At 38.7% G+C, this 18971-nt stretch overlaps 1 protein-coding gene across 1 annotated transcript in view; it reads right to left on the bottom strand.

Annotated features, from left to right (window-relative positions):
* Nucleotides 1-18971, bottom strand: part of DPP10 (dipeptidyl peptidase like 10) — a 433982-nt gene that overhangs the window by 405671 nt on the left and 9340 nt on the right. The gene's annotated exons all lie outside the window — the stretch shown is intronic.

Genomic DNA, 18971 nt, shown 5'->3' with positions numbered 1-18971 from the left:
AGATCCTTTTTAACTGCTTAAATAATAGCCTGGGCTCTGCAATGAAAACTATTCTGAATATGATCAGATTATTCTGAATGAGTGACCAAATTTAGCATGTTTGGTGTGGCAGTTTTAGGCATTGTTTTAACCTTAATCTGCAATATTTATTCACAATATAGCATAAAAGAGCAATGTTCTTTTTTCAACTTTTAGAATATTCTGAAGCAAATTAACCATGGTACCCCTCTAAATTACCAGGTGGAAATTACTTAAAAATTGGAAGAGTTCCTGATTAATTTAAAATAAATCATAGAATTTAAGAGTGCTTTGGATTGGAGGGGATCCTAAACATCATGTTGGGAAGGAACATCTTCCACTATCCCAGATTGCTCCAAACCCATCCTATTTGGAATTTGTTCCTTATCTCCAATCTAAAACTATTCCCTTTCAATTTGAAGTCATTCCTCCCTGTCCTATCATTTCATGCACTTGTAAAAAGTCCCTCTTGAGATTTCAATTACACAATACACAAAAAAAAAAAAAATCAACTTATATTTTCCGCTAAGTTTTTCAATAAAATTCCTGAACTATTACTTGTTAAGAAAACATTGGATGAAGGTGCTAGTTACAATGTGGTGTAATGAATGAAAACGTGTTTAGCAGCTCTGCTTGCACAATTTCCTTAATTTTGTCAACAGAAAAGAAGGAAAAAACACCCACATTTTGATTAGAAGAAACTATTTCCTTTTTTCACAATCTACATGAAAGCAAACACATTCCCTTGTTGCCACAGTTACCAGATGACTAAGTTGTCCTTAGAAACTTATTCCACACAAATAAAGTAGTTGTTCTTTCCCCCTTGAAACGTTTCTTTGATGTGTGTTCAAAGGTGGGTGAGCAGGTGGTAAGACTGTTAAATGCTCCTTGTTTTTCCAGAGCACTGAACCACAGACACATCTAAAGAACAGCAAATGCTGTCCTGCATGGGTAGGAAGATGCTCTAGCCAGCAGAGGAAACCCTTCTCCTTCAAAGCATTATTTCCTAAACTAACAGATGTAAATCACCTCACAGAATCAAGAGGTACAGACAAACACATGGAGAAGAACTGGGCAGCAAAAGCAAAGGAGCAGAGCTGCATTAAAGATTTACAGAGTTTCATACAAGGGCCACCACTGCCTGCAGAGAAGCCCACTTAGGCAATCTCTGGCCTGCTGAGACTCAAGCAGAGTCTGTTGTTCCTCTCAAAAAATATTGAGCATATTAATTCTATTGTTTGTGCCGCCCTGAAGCTGTCACCAGAGTGGAGCTGCTTTTCTTTGGTAGAAAATATTGGAATTTCTAATGAAAAATGAATTCCCACATGTTTTCTGTTATTTTTCCCCAAACATTAACATAATGTTCACACTCTGGCACAAAGAACAGGAGCCATGTAGCCTGAAATTTGAAGGTGTTTCTCCAGGAAGCATTCACCTTCTCTGATGTGCTGCCCAAGGGCCAGGTAGCCATAAACCCCACAGACCTTCCATATTTAATGGAATCCAGGGCAAAACATGAAATTTGGTGAATCTAATTTTCATCTGGTTAAACCAGGGAAGTCTTCACTGAGTTCAGAAACCCGAATTTACAGCAAGAAGAGTGGACGTACTTTAGCACTTTTTAGTCAATTTGGTAGCTTTTTTCCTTTACTGCTTGCTGACTGTTAAACCCATTTCATGAGAAATTAAAATTTAATCACCCATAGGAAGGGAAGATGATCATGATACACAAAAACCTTCATTATTTTTGATACCCATCTAGGTATCAAAATATATTATGAAGTTCTAGGTGAGCAGATAAGGACAATGGTAGTGAATTAACTTGTTAGAAAAATCCACAGGTATTGGACCAATTACCATAATTTCACAATACTGATGAATATTTAAATGTTTTGCAGTTTAATGCTAAATTTTGCAAACAAGATGTCTGATCTGGAAAATAAAGTTCTAATGATATCATATTGTATTTTATTTTACTTCATTTCCTACTTGTGCAGCTTTCCATTTAGATGAAAATTTTTTCACCTAAAGGAGGACAGAATTTTCTCCACAATTTATCTTTTATACTCTATAAACCATTCTTCATGCAATAATTTCAGCTGCTTTTTGTTTATCAGAATACAGATTCTTTTCAGTAAAGTGCAAGAAATATGTCAGATTTGTCTTCTGGATATTTCCATTACAGAACAGCTCATTTAACCAATGAGCAGAGGTCACTGGAGAACCTGGGGAAAAGAAATCTCTGCAAGGTCGTGTCTAAACACTTACAGTGCACTGTTGACTTCATGGTAGCAGAGACTTTCACAGAGTTCTTTGGTGGGAGGAGGTGAGCTGCTTTCTTTAGCTCAACAGCATTTCCAGGAAATCCAGATCCTGTTCTTGTTTTGTGCTGAGGCTTTATGTTTCTGCCTAGGAAAGTTGAAAAACTCAAGTGCTTTCAAGGTATTATCTCTGTACTGAATCATATTCATTTAATACGCAAGTGTTTCCTTTCAATATTTTGTAAATGTTTTATTTTAACTTGGTTTATTTTTAGAAATATATATTACTCACCAGACTGAATCACGGGAGGATACTATATGTGGTGTTTTATTTACAAAATTCTTTAAATAAAATATTCCCACAATTTCAAAGCTTTTCCTCATATTTCATGAGCAAAGAAACACACTGAAGAGAAACCTTTCCCATTTGGACAAATGAGTATTTTCCAATTACAAAGGCTTGTTACAAAATACTTTATCTGATTCTCAGCAGCACCAAATGCCATAGATTTTATTGGAACATTCAGTTAAAAGCATATCAAATTAGGTTACCAGCTTTCAGTGATATTTCTGAAATGGTTTTTCTCTTGCCATACAAAACCATCCAGGTTTTGCAGTATTCTGTCCTGCAGCCTTGGCCACATCACCTGTCACAAAACCAGGCTCTGACAGAAAAGGCAGAACAGCCACAGACTCTTTTTGAGCACCAGAGAGATGCAAGTGTGACCAGCAGGCTCAGGCAGTGCCTCCAGACCTGCAGTGCAGATTCTCAAAGACAGATCTGTGCATTTCCTTCCCCACAGAGCAAACAAGATACTCACCTCAAAGTGATGCTATAGTCCAAAGCAGCTGTATTTGTATTTGGGCACCCCTGGAAGCCTCATCCTTGGTGGGATTTTAAAAAGCACAACAGTACTTTAAATGTATCCCACTGAGTTTCAATAGAGTGTAAATCACATCTGTGATTTTTGGAGTTCCAGACAAATAATTCAAATAATTGTTTTGACAACACTCTCTCTGTGCTATTAAGAAGCCAGTTAAAAAAAAAAAAAAAAAAAAAACAACAGAGTTAATGCATCATCAGAAACTACAATTGTAGAATTTCACACTTTTTTAGCAATAAACATTTACACTCAACTGACTTTCCAAAAATTTCATCCTCTTAATTTCTTTTTAATTTAAAATGACAGAATAAATCTAAAAATACAGTAGGAACACATTATCTGAACTACTTTTTTTATTCTTTTAAGGAAGAAAATAAATGTTAGCACAAAGCTGATGCAAAGAAACCGTGAGAAGTGATTGGTGACAGATGTGAGCACGCCCTCCCACAGTGGTGCCACCAGAGCAAGGTGACGGACTCTGCACTTGTGCCAGTAAATGCTGCCACAAATCTTGGCCACCAACACAAGGAACTACAGGAGTGACCCTTGGGGACTGCCTTTCCATCGTGTTTAACACCTTCCAAACCTCACTGCCACATCCAGAGGGAACATTGCATGGCCCCAGCAGACAGCTAGAGGGGAGGAAAACTGCAGGGGTTTTTCACATTTTTCAGAGAAATGTTTTCAGTCACTCTGTAAGGAGAACAAGGGAATGAGGTGTTGACCATGCCACAGCTCTGTCAGGCAGTGAAATAACTCCTGTTCTTTCAGGGCCTCTGATGCTGCCTGTCCTCTGTCTCTCAGAAGAACCTGGGAGAGGATCCATAGAGTAAAAGCAGGGCTACCGCAACAAAGGGGAGAAATGATGCATCTGACTCCATTGATATCAGAAGGCTAATTAATTACTTTATTATACTGTATTATTCTATCTTATATTACACTGTATTACACTGACTGTAAACTGAATCTGCGCAAGCACCCAACTCCACTGAAGTGCCCAGAATCTTGTGACTGTCAGCCAACAATCCTGACACACACGTGGATTCAATTGGTTAATGAATCAAAACACTCACACCAGAATCCAATCAAACAAATTCCTCCAGGTAAACAATCTTCCTCAATGCATTCCACTTGTTTTAAAACACAGGAACAGTAAATGAGATAAGAATTGTTTTTTCTTTCTCTGTGGTTCAGAGAACGTGAATCTCAGAAATAACCTTGGGAAGTTGTGCCTTGCTTTTCTCTGTGAAGAGAAATGGGGCACAGATCCAAACCCTTTCCCAGCCATCTGGGGCAAGAGCACAACTCTCCCTTAGCTCATCCAGCCACGAGGCAAAGTTTGGGGTAACTGCACAGCTGAGGCCCATTCCAGGCACAGACAAGTTTTCTGTGTGCATCAAAGCAGGACAGTGTCATGTGGTGATCATGGCTGGGAAATTTGAAGGCAAAATTGTTTGCAAAATTGAAATAAATGTCTCAGTCCTATCACAGTGTCTGGAGAACTGGAGACAGACAGTGCTGGCCCATTTAAGCAGCAGTTATCTGCACTTCCACTCTGCAAAGCCTCTCCCAAGCAGTGTCTTTCATCTCCTCCTGTTGCTGAGATTACTGTGTGCAGACAGGAGTGTTTTGGAGTGATCTTAAAGTGCTTTTAACGGGTAACATGCGGAAATAAATAATTCAAGCTTTTCTGGAGTGTTTCTTTAGTGTCTCAGCTTACATATAGAGAGTGCTTTTATGGAGTGCTCACCTGTACGATGGGTTGTGCTCTCTGCTAAGTGTTTTGCCCAAATGACTTTTGAATGCTCTTCTAACACAAAGATAGTAGACTTTTATATCCCTGCTGTGATCACACCCCTGCTAGGCAAGGGATCTAAACTACTAGACACAATTACTGCCATGGTTTCTAGCAAAAGTACACATGCTGTACCATTTAACAACAATATTATGTGAGTTTTCAATGAACTGTGTCTAACAGGAATAGTATATGGGAATAAAAAAGAACAGAGAATTTTTGAAACAATCAGGCAAGATTTAATACTATCAAAAGAGACAGTAACATAATAAACATTAAAGACCTGAAATTACAGCTGCAAGCATATCCCACAGCACTTTGGTAATACCAAAGTGTCTTAAATTTGTCATATCTACTGAGAATTATTTATAATAGAATTATGTATGATATGATATTGAGTGGCTATGGTGCTTTCTGATTATCCCTCCCTGCTAACACATGATCCACATCAAAAGAAATACACATTTTCTCCTGAAAATGCTGGATATTCTGCTGCCAAGTTTTCTTTTAAAATACCCATTTTTTAACACTTGCATGTTTGCTCAGGATCAGGCGATAAAAGCAAGTTACAGTTAACGCATTCTGTGATGTTTTTTCTGACATTTTCTGTAAAAAATACTCATGACTAAAGATTTCAGTAGCTACTGATATAGTTTATAATCCCTTAAAGTTTCACAGAATAGCAGTCCTAAAAAATGTTTTAAACCTCTTTTTTTTTCTCCCTCTGTTCTCTTTTTTTTTTATAGCACAGCCCAGGAACCCAGCCTTTAGGAGAGAAGTTTGGCTGGTGGCATCAAAATTGAAGCTTTCATGGTGTCTTAACGTGTCTTGGATGGCACAGACTACTGTACAACTGAGATAAAATTAAACATCTTGGTCCAGGGATGTTGAACAGTTTCACTTTAGGTGACACACAGTACAGACACTATTTTTATCTCTGGGTTAACAGCCTGCTCTTGTAGCAAACTCCTTTGCTTCTGTATCTCACCAGCACATCCACTCAGAATCACAGAATTTCTAGGTTGGAAGAGACCTTTAAGATCTTTGAGTCCAACCCATGTTCTAACACTCCACAAGAGGCAAGGGTGGATGTTGGGGGGTGAAGCCTGTGGGCCAAAGCAGATTAAAATTTCAGCTGACTGGTGTAAGGTCAGAGGAACAGGGCCAGGCTCTGAGCACACCAAACTGAGCACTTACACCTCCCCTGTGCTGCAGCCTGACCCAACTCATGCTGTGATGTTACACAGCAGTAATTAAACACATTTCAAAGGCTGCTGCCTACAGGAGATGGGACTGGATGACCCTCCAAGCATCACATTTATGACGCTGCAGAATAATGTGAATATATGGTTTTGTAAAAGTAGAGACAGCTAAAATAATGAAGACTGTAGAAAATTTGAGTGGTTTTACTCATCCCTTCTCAGGATATAAAAATATTTGGCACAGATCAAAAAGGCAACAAATCATCCTCCCAGCACGAACAGTGCTGATTCGTCCCAGCAAGGAACAGAAATGGCTGTAGAGAAAAGACCTTGCAAGACATGGAGACTGGCCAGCCTGCTGGGAAGACCTGACAGCTTTCCTCAAAAGGTTTCAACTGATTTTATTTGACCATACTGAAATTTTCTTCCCCTCTGCCTTGTAAGCAGCAGTTGTTTACAAACTGCATCTCCTCTTTCCTCAGTGCAGTGCCGCTGCTGTCAACCCAAGACACATTCTCCTATTCAGCCTTCCTAAATTTCACTGATAGATGTACCAAGTGTAACCTGGTGATAAGATTAGTGGTTAGAGTCTATTAAACATTCCTTGAAAACAACCTTTTACTGAACTAATGAGCTTCCAGCTCCACCTGGGTTTACAATTTACATATTCAAAAATCCTATTTGACTATATGTTAGAGTGTAGAGATTTATGTTTCCTTTTCCAGCAGATTCTGGCACAGTATCAGAGCAAACATTAAAAATAGGAAAGTAAATTGCACTGTATTGTTCATCCATTGCAGGATGAAAGCTTATTTGCACATGGGCAGGTAGCTTGCACTATTTGCTTTCACCAGAAGCAGCTGAAACCAGTAGCTAACTCATAGGCAGGATGATTTATAATACACTGTAGTGCCAGCCTGTCAGCTGACTGCTGTAGAATGGTTTATCTACACCTGAGGTTTGGCACCTCTTCTCCTACTCTGTCTCACCTCAAAATGCTCAGAGACCACATCTTTCATGCTCTCCTGCTTTTGCTGCTGCTGACAGGAACAAAAGCTGCAGTGCCAGCCAGTTTTCATACATTTAGGTTTCAAGAAGACACTGTGCTAATTCCTATAAAGTACTTACAAATGCAGAGTGTAAAATCTCATATGTTGGTAATCCTAGACAGTTATCCTGAAACAAGTCTCTGGTGGCACAGAATTATTTAAGGATTGCTCACATGCTTTATTGTCTGTTTTACTTTGGGCTTCAGCTTTGGGAGCAGTCAGAAGGTGAGGAAATGGCTTCACTGGGGCAAACTGAGAGCCCAGAGAGACATCCATTTGAGGAGAACATAGGGCTCAGCAGGGACATAGCCCCCATGGCAAGGAATGGTCCTCAAGTCTCTGTGTGGAACAGAATGTTTCTCCCTAGCAGCTCTCAAAGGGTGGCAAAAGTTCTGAGAAAACCCTTTTTTTCCTAATAAACCCCCTCTGTAGCTGTAGGTAGTCCTTCCCTCAAAGCATGGTTTTGATTTCTCTTTCAAGTACCTGTAGAAGCCCAGATTTCCCTCCTGAAGCAACATCCCCAAAGGAAAGCACCAAAAATACCCTCAGTAATCTGTGCATCCATTTCTTGACATTTTTCAGTAATTCCATCCATCACTGTTTCTCAATTTTGCCTGGTAAGAGCAATAGGGATCTAACTACAGTATCATTGTTGATCACAGCCAAAAAAAAAAAACTATATGGGCACTTTAAATTTTATTGTTCTAAAATTACTTTTATGCTATGATATGTTCTTTGCATTTCAAAGCAAATCCATATTTAAAATTAAGCACATGCTTTAAGGCTTTCACCCAGGGCATTTCTCTAAGCCATTTACAGGCAGTTGCAGCTTTGACTGCAGATAAACATTTTTAACTAAGAGGATGAGTTACATTACTCACTTAGCTCAGTGCTGCTCTTTATCTGGCTCCCATTTTCATGTTGGATCAAACCCTGAATGCCACAAGACAAAAGGAAGATAATCAGATTGTTGTTTTGCATTACTTGGCCTACATGGTAAAGCCATTCAAATGCATTTAGGAAAATCTTCTTGTTTAGATGTATTACAAATCAGCAAATAAATTAGTGCTTACTTACAAGCTTCATAAATCACTTTCCTCTCTGTATGCCTTTTTTTTTCTTATTTTGCTATTTAGGATGTAGATAATGCCTATTTTGGAAGGCCCTTGTGGATAAAAGCACTTACTGACTTGGACTCAGTAAAAAAACCCAAAAAAACAAAACCACAGTGACCTGAAAATTTAATACCCCAAGGCTCCTTTCAGACATGAAACAATGAGTATGAGGGAATGCCTCCAAATCCTCAAATTTTCATGTGGTTTACCAGAAAGCCATAAACTGTCTTGGTCAAAACTGGTCCCAAACTCACCGACAGTCAACTTCCAGAAAGTTCAGAGTGAACTGAATTTCAGGCTCTGTTACGAAACCCTGTTTTTACAAAAGCACAAATGAGAATCCACAGAGCCTTAAGTTCATTTTGTATCAGACTGAATTAAAGCAGCTCAGTAATTAAAGACATGAAAGTTGTAATCACTAATGACAAGCATCCACAGAGCAGCTTGGGGGTGGCACTGGTGACAGCCACCTTCCTTCTCCCAGCAGATCAGCCTGGGACAAAAACATGGAGTTTGGTGACCTGGATGCTAATTTCCCCACACATTCCTCAGGAAAGCTAATGCATTATTTGCATATATGCAAACACTGGAGGGATTTTTGTGCCCACCATCTCCATCTGCCTCTGGCTCAGCCCATCTATGCCACCTCAGGCATAAGCAGATACTGCAAAAACTGTGCTCTGGAATATCTGTTGATGCTTTAAACACAGGCACCTCTCTAATTAGTAGCTTATTAAAGATTATGCATATGTTATTTTTAATAATCTTAAAAAATTTGGCTTCAGCTTTACTTTCCTGGACAGCTCCTCAGTAGTGACACAGGATTGCCCAAAACATGTCCATTACAGCCATAGTGCTTCTACACAAATTCTGCTGCCTTTGGAAATTTTTGCTACTTCTGAAATACTCTAGAATATTTCAACCGTCTGTATTTCACCTGATATATTACTTGGAAATGAGGAGGTTCCCTCTTTTTCAGAACTGGACATATGAATTGTCTTATCACAGAAGAGCAAACTCCAGATCCATGTTCAGGTTGCTGATTTTTAAAAATTTTCTTAGACTCTATTTATCTCTCAATTAACTAATTAATTTGCTGCACAACAAGAACTAGACCAAGTCTCTTGAACTGGCATCCAACAGAGGCAACACACAGCAGCCCTGGGTGGGTGGCAGTGAGATGTGATGACTTGGCTGAAATTGGTACAGCTGGAGCACCAGCAACTCCTCCTGATATAAACTTTGAGTAGCCAGCTGAGGGGAAAACATTTAACCAATTTCATCCAATCCTGAGGCTAATTCCTCATTGGAAGCTGGAAATTATGTCACTTTTAGAAGATGAGTTCTAAGTGCTGTTCTTTGCTTTTTAAGTCTCCTGTTTCTGATGAAAACTAACCAAAAATACCTTCAGGGCTGCCATGGGACTGGTTCTAAAGAAAACATCATTTTCATATCCAAGAGATATCCTCAGAAGGGATCCCATGAGGTGGCTGTGTTTGCATAGACTCTAACGCAGTAACATGAGTTTCAGAAGTCAGACTCTGACAGTCCCAGGAAGAGGAAGGAAAATGTCATTCTATTCACAGTTTACAAAGCACTACAATTTTTATGGTATTTTAAATTTGTTTTATATCTTTAAAGTCAAAACCAGCAGTCTCACACACTATGCACTAGGTGTTTTATCACCATTTTCAGTCAAATAAACTTTAATTAGTTTGAGGTTTTTTTAAAAGGTACTTGACATTTTCCAGTCTCCAAGGGGGTTTTTGCCTGCAACCCCTCTGCTCCTCTTTTGGAAAGGACAATAAGCCTTCTGCTGCTCACCTGTTTAATCCTACAAACTGTAACAAACTATGGGATGGAAAGAGAATTTATGTTTATTTGTTTACTCCTAAAGTGTCTTAACATCCCCCACTGATTTAAGTTGGGGGCAGGCTGTGAAATTTTACTTACAGAACCAGCTTTGATATTTCTTTTAAAACAAAATGCTTAATTTTTACAAAATAAAATGCTGAATAATGTGACCCTAAAAAATTTTGCTTATCTGTTGACCTGAAAGAAGGATAAAATGTAATGTAAACTTAAGTATGAAGAGAAAATCACATGGGACAAAACCAGTTTCTTTTGAGCATAGATTCTAATCTATTCTAATAAGAATTTAAGGTATGAGTGGTCTGTAAACTTTATATTTTTGCAATTTAGCAGTGAGAATACACGTGATATCACTGATGAAACAAATGTTTGTCAGTCTATCCTGAGCCTGTATCTCCTTACAGGCTAGGAGACAATATCAGCTGAATCATATAAAGTATTTCAGATTCAAGTCAAATTCTGTTGTATTTTATTTCCATTTACAAGGTACATATTCTTTGCCAAAATATTCTACATTTTGTATTTGAGGTTTTTTTACCAAGAATTGCTTAAATCATTCTTAAATGTGATCTGGAACTGTTCTGAAATAGTAAGATTTTTGATGTCTTCGTTTGGTTACCATAATCAGCCATTATTGATCATCAGCTTTACTCCACAATCTGAATTTTTATCTCTTTATTAGCATGGGAGATCTGACCTCAGTTAACTCAAAAAGCTAGCAGAAGGATATGATTGTGCAAAGCATGAGTACTTCTACTCAAAGACCCATTTCTACTTTAGGGGGAAAAAATAAATAAATAAACTTCCACTTCTAAAAGTAAAGTGCAAAATATACAAGTTCGCTAAAAATAATTTTCATTGAAGTTTATCTAAAACTTTTACATATTCCATTGAAATATCTTTTAATCTAGACAAGTTGAGAAATACTACTTATTTTTTGGACCTTCAGGGCCCCCAGATGAGCCAAAACAGCATTTTTTTCATTTAAATAATCCTTGGAACAACATACATGGTAGAACCCAGAGGAACAAGTACTTACTCACATACAGTGTAAAAACCTGCATATTTGTTTTAATTTTTTATGGTTTTTTGGCACATGCCCTGTCAGGAGAAGGCAGCCAGACCACACGCTGGCTGTCTGACTGTTTCAATCGTTAGCTATGCTGTTTCATACCACAGGCAACAACCCAGCTTCTGAAAAGCTTTCCATCCACAGAGGAGATGGTCTTGCCATAACAGCTCCTGCTAGAAAATGTAGATAGGCATATCAATTAAGTATTTTTATATTTTTCGTTTATGGGAAATCTTATACTGTAATATCCACGTAAAAAATGAAGGAAAGGAAGGAAGGGAAGGAAGGGAAGGAAGGAAAGGGAGGAAAGGGAGGAAAGGGAGGAAAGGTCTGTTGGCACATAAGAGGAAAGTCTCATAACAATTGCTACCATATGAACTCTTGAGCTGAAGGAGGAGCTTTCGTTTCTGAATATTTTTTACTTAGAAACAACATAAAGCCAGCACAAGCAAGACAGCTCTACATCACTTTGATATGACCTCTATTTTTCAACATCATTTAGCCTTCTGAAAGGCTATGCCTAGAATTTGCATTGCAGAAAATGCAAATAACTCCAAAGCTCAAGGAAACATCTTTTCTGTCTCAAAGAAACATCTGATGAAGCAACTTTAGTTTACTCATGAACTGGCAAACCTAATTAAAGGATCCAGGATGTTATAGTGACGGATTTGGACACTAATACATATCTGAGAAAGAAGCTGGCTTCAAAGCAAACAGAGAAGCTTCTATTCATAAATATTTAACTGAAGCGTTGATACAAAAATGAGAAAATTTCCTTCATTCTATTCCCTAAGGAATTTCTTTGAAACAAAACTGCTCATTGAAACTAGCAACTCCTAATTCTCACAGATATGGGGGAATTTAATATAAGCATTTGTTTTAAAAAACCTACAAATTTCCAGTTTAGCAAGATGACATGACATTTGAGTCATGGAATCCCAGAGTGGTTTGGGTTGGAAGGGCCCCTATAGATATTTCACTCCAAGTCCTCTGCAATGGTCAGGGACACCAGATTGCTCAAAGGTATCCAGGGCTTCCCAGAGGCTGTGCTACACCTTCAGCTCTGCCCCATGGCTATGCCAGACTTCAAGGTGTCCTTTTCCAGCTGTGTAAAATTTGTCCTCAGAAGGCAGGAGTGCACTTCTGTCGTTTCAGCTGCAGGTCCAAGTGATAAGTGACCCTTACAGTGATCTCAAAGGACCTGTCTCAGGTCCTTTTCCAACCCTAGATCTCCCAGGGAGACCTCAGCCAGAGGGCCGGTAAATCTCACTTTAGAGATTTACCTGCTGCTCTTTAGGGGCTGGAGGCCCTGGCGGCTCATGGCAATTACCCCATCTCCTCAGACAGCAGCCTGTCCCTCTGGCTGGCAGACCTCACTGCCCCACCAGCACATCTCCAGAACCAAAATCCTCTCTCTTCCCTTGCCTGTGCTGCCTTGTGCTGGTCCTCCCTTTTCACAGCAACACTTAGTTAATCAGATCTGAGTGGGAACACACAGAGTTCCAGTGTCTCACCTCATGACTCTCTCGGCTGTTGGAATGGGATCACACCTGACCATGGGCCTGTACCCTCTGCTACTTGATTTCAAAAATGTTTTGAAATCATGTGATTGTGCTGGTTATACAAGGAGAGCAAGTTTAGATGGCCTTTCTACCATGGCTGGAGGATGGTTTGAGTGTTCAAGCACATTAAATACACAGAAAATGCCAGGTGACTTTGTGATTTAGTGATGATTGGAACGCCCACTGATCTTCTTCTCCTTAATCCCATTTCAGTAGGTGGCTCTTGGACTGGTAAGATTAGTAGCCTGCCAATAATTATGTGAATTTAATGCCAGCTTCTAAATTTTATTTAATTGCTCTGAGATTCACTTTAAGTTTCTGGTCCAATAACATTTTAGTAATTAGTGACCTAACAGACATAGAATAATGCAGTGTCATTTGGATGAAGGTTTTGTTAGTTCAAAGAAGATCAGGCACTCTTTCTGTAATTGAGTCCAGGGTACAAAGATGTCTCTGTGCAGGGTGTTCCCATTCCCAGCATGGCCCTGTGAGGCTGCTGCACCATGGGAAGAGCATCCATCTGCACTGCAGCCCTGCTAGTGAAACCTGGGAAAAACCCAGCCATGCTTTAACTTCCCTTGAAAACACAAACTGCTTCTGAGCGTGTGCATAGCAAAACTGTTACTGCTCTGGTTATTGGTAGTTATTTATCAGTTACACTCAGGATCTGCAGCAGATTTCAGCAATTACTCTGGTTTTACTCTTTGATTCCATCCACATTTCATCAGCACGCTGCTCCAGCATGCATTATACATGCTGTGTATTCCTCCAGCACGCTCAGTGTTCTATGTAGAAATGATGGATCCAAGATGCCCCAGAGTCTGCCTCAAAAAGTTGTACAATCAAGTTTCCTCATAAGATCATTTGATGCATGTTGATGGCACTCAACACCACCAGCTTTCGTCTCATCAGCTGACTTGGATCATATCTTGCCTTCAGGAAAGAAGGGCAAAAATCTTTGTAACTCACCACTAAATATAAAGCTACATTATTAAGAAACATAACTCAAACTCCTTCAGCAGAGCCAGGCAGATTTCCCAGCTCTGTGGCATTTCTCATTGAATGACAAGCAAATCAATCAAATGTGGCTGGACAGGGAAGATTTTCATTAGCTTTTTGTGTCTCTCCTCTGTTCTTCACACAGCAATGAAGATCACAATTACATCAGTTCATTACTTTGACACTGCAAAGATACTTAAACATTCTTCATAATAATATTTCTTATTTAGAGAATATGCTTCCTCCAAATTTTAGATCCTTCTATCTCTTTAGGAAAGGTGAATACAAATATCTCCAGGCTGAAAGAAAAACCAAAATCCAAATACAACAGCACCTTTATTCTGCACCTTGTCCAAGTGCCTACAGATGACCTATAGAGAAATCAAGAGTCACCTACCCAATGACTCTGTCCTCTTAAAAATCAACATAACTTCTGCCACTTTGTCTTAAAAAGGAACAAGACTGGTTCTTTTCCTCTTGAATATTGTATTTCAGCTGGATATTGGAAAGAGATGGGAGCCCTCAAGGTCTCACCACTTCTTACACCAAGCCCTCAGCAGCCCTGTGGAAGATATTTAAGTTTTCTTTGTCTCAATGTCCATCACAGAAGGGAATTAATAGTGCTTAATTGTTCATCATGTTGGCATGAGACAAGAACATGACCATTTCTTGATGTGTTTTTCGAAAATGCAAATTGTCACCTACGGAAACTCCTAAATATCACAGTCCTGACTCAGAAAAATACATGCAAGAAAATGTCTGAAAAGAAGAAATTTTGATTAAATAATGACTGTGGGATTAGATCTGTTATTAAAAAGATAAAACCCATCTATTATCTAGCTTTTGTAGCCAGGGATATTCTCCATAAATCATAATGAATAAAGTAGTCACATAAAATAATACTGAATGCAGAAGGGTTATCAGTGTCATTTTAGTATTACCTCTTACCATCTTCATTATCTTAGAAACTTTTTATCATCTTTTTTTTTAGGTATCATTTTGAGAAAACACTGAGAATCAGATATTAAGTATTTTCAAGTAAGCCCCCCTTACTAAAAACAGTTATAATATTTTATCTCTTTTTCTCCCCTTTTCTTCTGAAAGATTTATCAGCTCAACTCATTACCACTAGCTTTTCATCTACATGAGAGTTGTCCAGAGGCAGTAGGATGAAAAATACAATAATACAATATGAAGAGAAAACATTACCACAGAGCAATGTATGCACAAAGCACAATTTCTTACAGCTCTTCCAGGCTGCCTCCCTTTAGATGGGAGCAGATATTATTGACAACTCTGCTGTGCTTCATAGCACTTTTAATTTTCTCCTTTTTTTATAGAATCATGGAATAATTTGAGTAGTTAGGGACCTCTAAAATTTATCGAGTCCAACCACCCTGCAGTGAGCAGGGACATCTTCAACCAGAGCAGGCTGTTAAGGACCCCATCCAATCTGACATCCAATGTTCCCAGGGATGGACCTTCCACCACCTCTCTGAGCAACCTGTGCCAGTGCTTCACCACTGTCATTGTGAAAGACATCCTTATATCTAGTTTAAATCCACCCTCTTTAAATTTTAATTACCCCCTTCCTTACCCCAACAGGCCCAGCTAAAAATTCAACAGGCCCAGCTAAAAACCCCATCCTTTTCCTAAGATGAGAAAGTGCTGCCCTTTAAGTGTTGCAAGGCTGCTCTGAGGGTCCCTGGATATTTCTACAACACCTTGGCTCCAGCTTGAAAACTCCCAGCCACCTCTGCTGCTGCAGATGGCATCCGGCCACTGGCTGGCAGACAAGAACTTTGATGCTTCCACAAATACTTTTGGCATAAAGTCATATATTTGGCATCTTCAGCCTTAGGGGTAGAGGATGATCAATTCCATGGATATTTTCTTGGAAACTAAAATTATCAAAGATAATGAGAAGAAAAGAAAAACAAAAAACCAAAGCTGTTTGTGTGGTATGCAGTGAATTGATGCTCTGCAGAACTGAGTTCACTAATAAAACAAATATCTTGGGAGTAATTTCTTATCCATTAAGATGACTTATAATTGATTAATGATGTATACAGTCTCAACATTTTCCTTTCACTGAACATTTTCATATTACAATGCCCAGAAATATTTCTATAAGTATTTAATGGCAGAAATAGATTTGGTCCATCTTATATAAACTCTCATCTGCTATGCTTTACTCTGTGTCAGAGGGAATAGTCATTGCTGTTCAAGGATATCATCTGTATTAGACAGACAGCCAAGAGAACCTACAGCTTTTATCAAAAAGCTGCCCTCCAGCCTTTACATATTTACAATTTGCATTTATCTTTTTAAGCTTTCAATAAGCAATTTCTCTGAGATATTTCCTCTAAGATGTTTTATTGTTTGTTTACAGTAATTTAGCTACTTTATCAGCCACTTAGATGATATATTTACTCAGCTACTTCATCTGCAACATGCTTCCTTTTATGTCTCATGATCTACATTGCACTTTCTACAGCAGAATTGTAGCTATTCAATAATTTAAACTTTGACATTATGAGAGTTTGTCAAACAGTCATAGTACTAATTTGGAGAACTCTTACATTATCACACTCTATGTAGCCTATACCTGTAGATATTCCACATTTTCATTTAAAAAGTTAAACTATAAATGCTGATTGTGTAAGTGTGCATGATCAATCACACAAGTCACCATTCAAACCAGTCATTAAATAGAAATGAAACTTTGTGCTAAACTGTAATGTTAGTAGTTTCATTCCTATGCTCTAAATGCAGAAATCATTAAAGACTGATATTTGGGCTTTTAGATACTTTACTGTGTGCTTTCTCTGCAGTAGCAACACAGAAGAAATACAGGAAAGTAATGAGCACATTGCATTCCTCCTCAAAAATAATTGACTTTACAAGAAGGCAGCTTGAGAATTGTTAGTGTTTTAAAAAATACCAAACCATAAAAAAATAAAATTCTTCCCAAATCCCACTGTATCAGTTGTGGGCACTTTTCCAAAAACTTGCAGTGCACTTTTTCTGCAGTGTGTGCAGCATCCATCAAACAAGAGTACACACTATTTTTTGATTAGAGTTTAAAAATGAAACATAAAAATCTTGAGTATCAGTTATTATTTCCTTTTCATTCAAACTCAGGGTTTTTTTAGTTCCATTGCATCTAACCCATGCCAGCTTTATTTTGTAAGGCTAGAGTACTCAGAGGGTGGCATACACAGAAAATACATGTTTATATATATTTCTCAATGTGAGAAATAAGTTCTTCAAAATCCTGCAATGATGATTCTTTTTCTTTATCAAAATTTGGTTCTAAATGGTTTAGATGTGAAGCTATAACAATATTGTTTCAGGAGGAAAGGGGATAGACAGGTTGAAACTTTAAAGCTTTTTCTAGTATTTCATGTAAAAATGCAAACCAGTTTAATTACAGAAATCTTCTTAGGTACAGCGACCCAAATTCTCTGTTAGCCCATCTCTCATGCAGCATCAGGCAAGTTACTTCAGCAAGCAATTTTATGCACAACTTTCATTCTGAACACTGCCTGGGACTATAAATGCATTTCTTTTATGCTGCCCAATCCAGTACAAAAATGACAGAGCTGTTCTGGGAACACAAAGCCTGGTAGGGAATGAGCCTCTCACTTCCATGTGTCTGGAGCTCAATCTGAATACAACTTGCCTGTATCAGGATTGCTACAGTGAACCTGCAGAATGTCAAGCCAACATGACAAAAAACAACTTAAAATCACAAAATCCTGACACAACATAATTTTAGTTATAATTCCTGAAATAAATCTCTTCCACAGCATAACCACCAACTCAATGATTTAATATTTAAGTACTAGATGTGGAAAAGCACAGCTGCCCACCAGTAACCAAGAGGACAGTGGTCATCTAAAATTCTTTTTCTTCATACTTTTAAGAGTCCTCAAATTTGAACACTGCTTATTATTATAATTCTGATGATGCCAGAAAATTTCTTTGAATCTATAAAATATCTGTAAAGATATCTCAAAAAATTTCTTCACATGGCATCAGCTTTTTCATGGGTTTCACCAGTAAAGGTAACCCCTATTGGGATGCAATCAGTGTCACCAGGGATTTCTAAATCACTGAGGGGAAAGAGGCATCCAGAGAGTTTGGGAAATGTTTAGAGAGACACAAATACTATGAAAATAGAAACCAATAGAAATACTATGAAAATAGAAAACAACCAATCTTTGCTTAATTATTTTATGGATTTGTTCGCTGAGCGTTTGTTTGCCCTCTGCAAATATTTGCATAATCAAGTTTCAGAAACATTAATGTTCCCAGAAAACACATTACAGCTGTTGAATTACAAAACTGAGATTTTTCAAACTCCAGACTAAATCTATACAGAATTATGCACTCTGGATGTCAGCTGAGGTTTTACTGTAGGTAAATGTAGGGAATTCACAGCTTAAAAATCATCACTAGGAAAGAGAGCCATGGATAGTACATATTGGGTCTTTAAACAGACAAATCCAGGGTTGTATTGACTCCCAGCAGCCAGATAATATTGTGTGAAAAAAATTAGTTGGAAAGTTTTCTAGAATGAACACAGACCTATCACCTCAGAAAGCAAAAATCATCCCAAACCACAGAGACGCTCACATGAGCAAGGTGTGCATGACGTGCCATCAACAAATGTGTCTCCTGAGGCCACCAGAGTGGCTCTGGAAGATTAATTTTTCTCCCCCTTCTTTTCCTTCAGTGTTTTTCTGCCATTTTTTTTGCCTCCTTTCCCCTCAGAATTACTGCTGTCCCAGGCATAGCTGAACAGAGCAACACAGGGACTAAGCTCCCTCCAGGCTGCCCAGTGACTGGCACCATCTCTTTTTCTGCCACAGAGGTTCACTTGCTCGTGATTCCCCAGGCAAACAACCCAGGAGGACTCACACCCAGAAGAGAACAGAAAGCCACAAAGGGAAAGTGAGTGAGAGGCCCCAGCACCGCCTGCCACAGTACTGAGGTCACCCTGACCGCTGGGGCAGCCTGCTAAGCCAGGGAGAGCTTCCATCCACCTCCCAAGAGAAACTGTTAACCTTAAAAGCCAGCTTTAATTCTCTGGAAAAGCCCAGCAGAAACAGTTGCAGAACCTCTGGATGAACAGTT

This window comes from Zonotrichia leucophrys, chromosome 7 (genome assembly GCF_028769735.1).
Source record: "Zonotrichia leucophrys gambelii isolate GWCS_2022_RI chromosome 7, RI_Zleu_2.0, whole genome shotgun sequence".
NCBI lineage: Eukaryota > Metazoa > Chordata > Aves > Passeriformes > Passerellidae > Zonotrichia > Zonotrichia leucophrys.
This window is presented reverse-complemented; position numbering and strand designations above follow the sequence as displayed.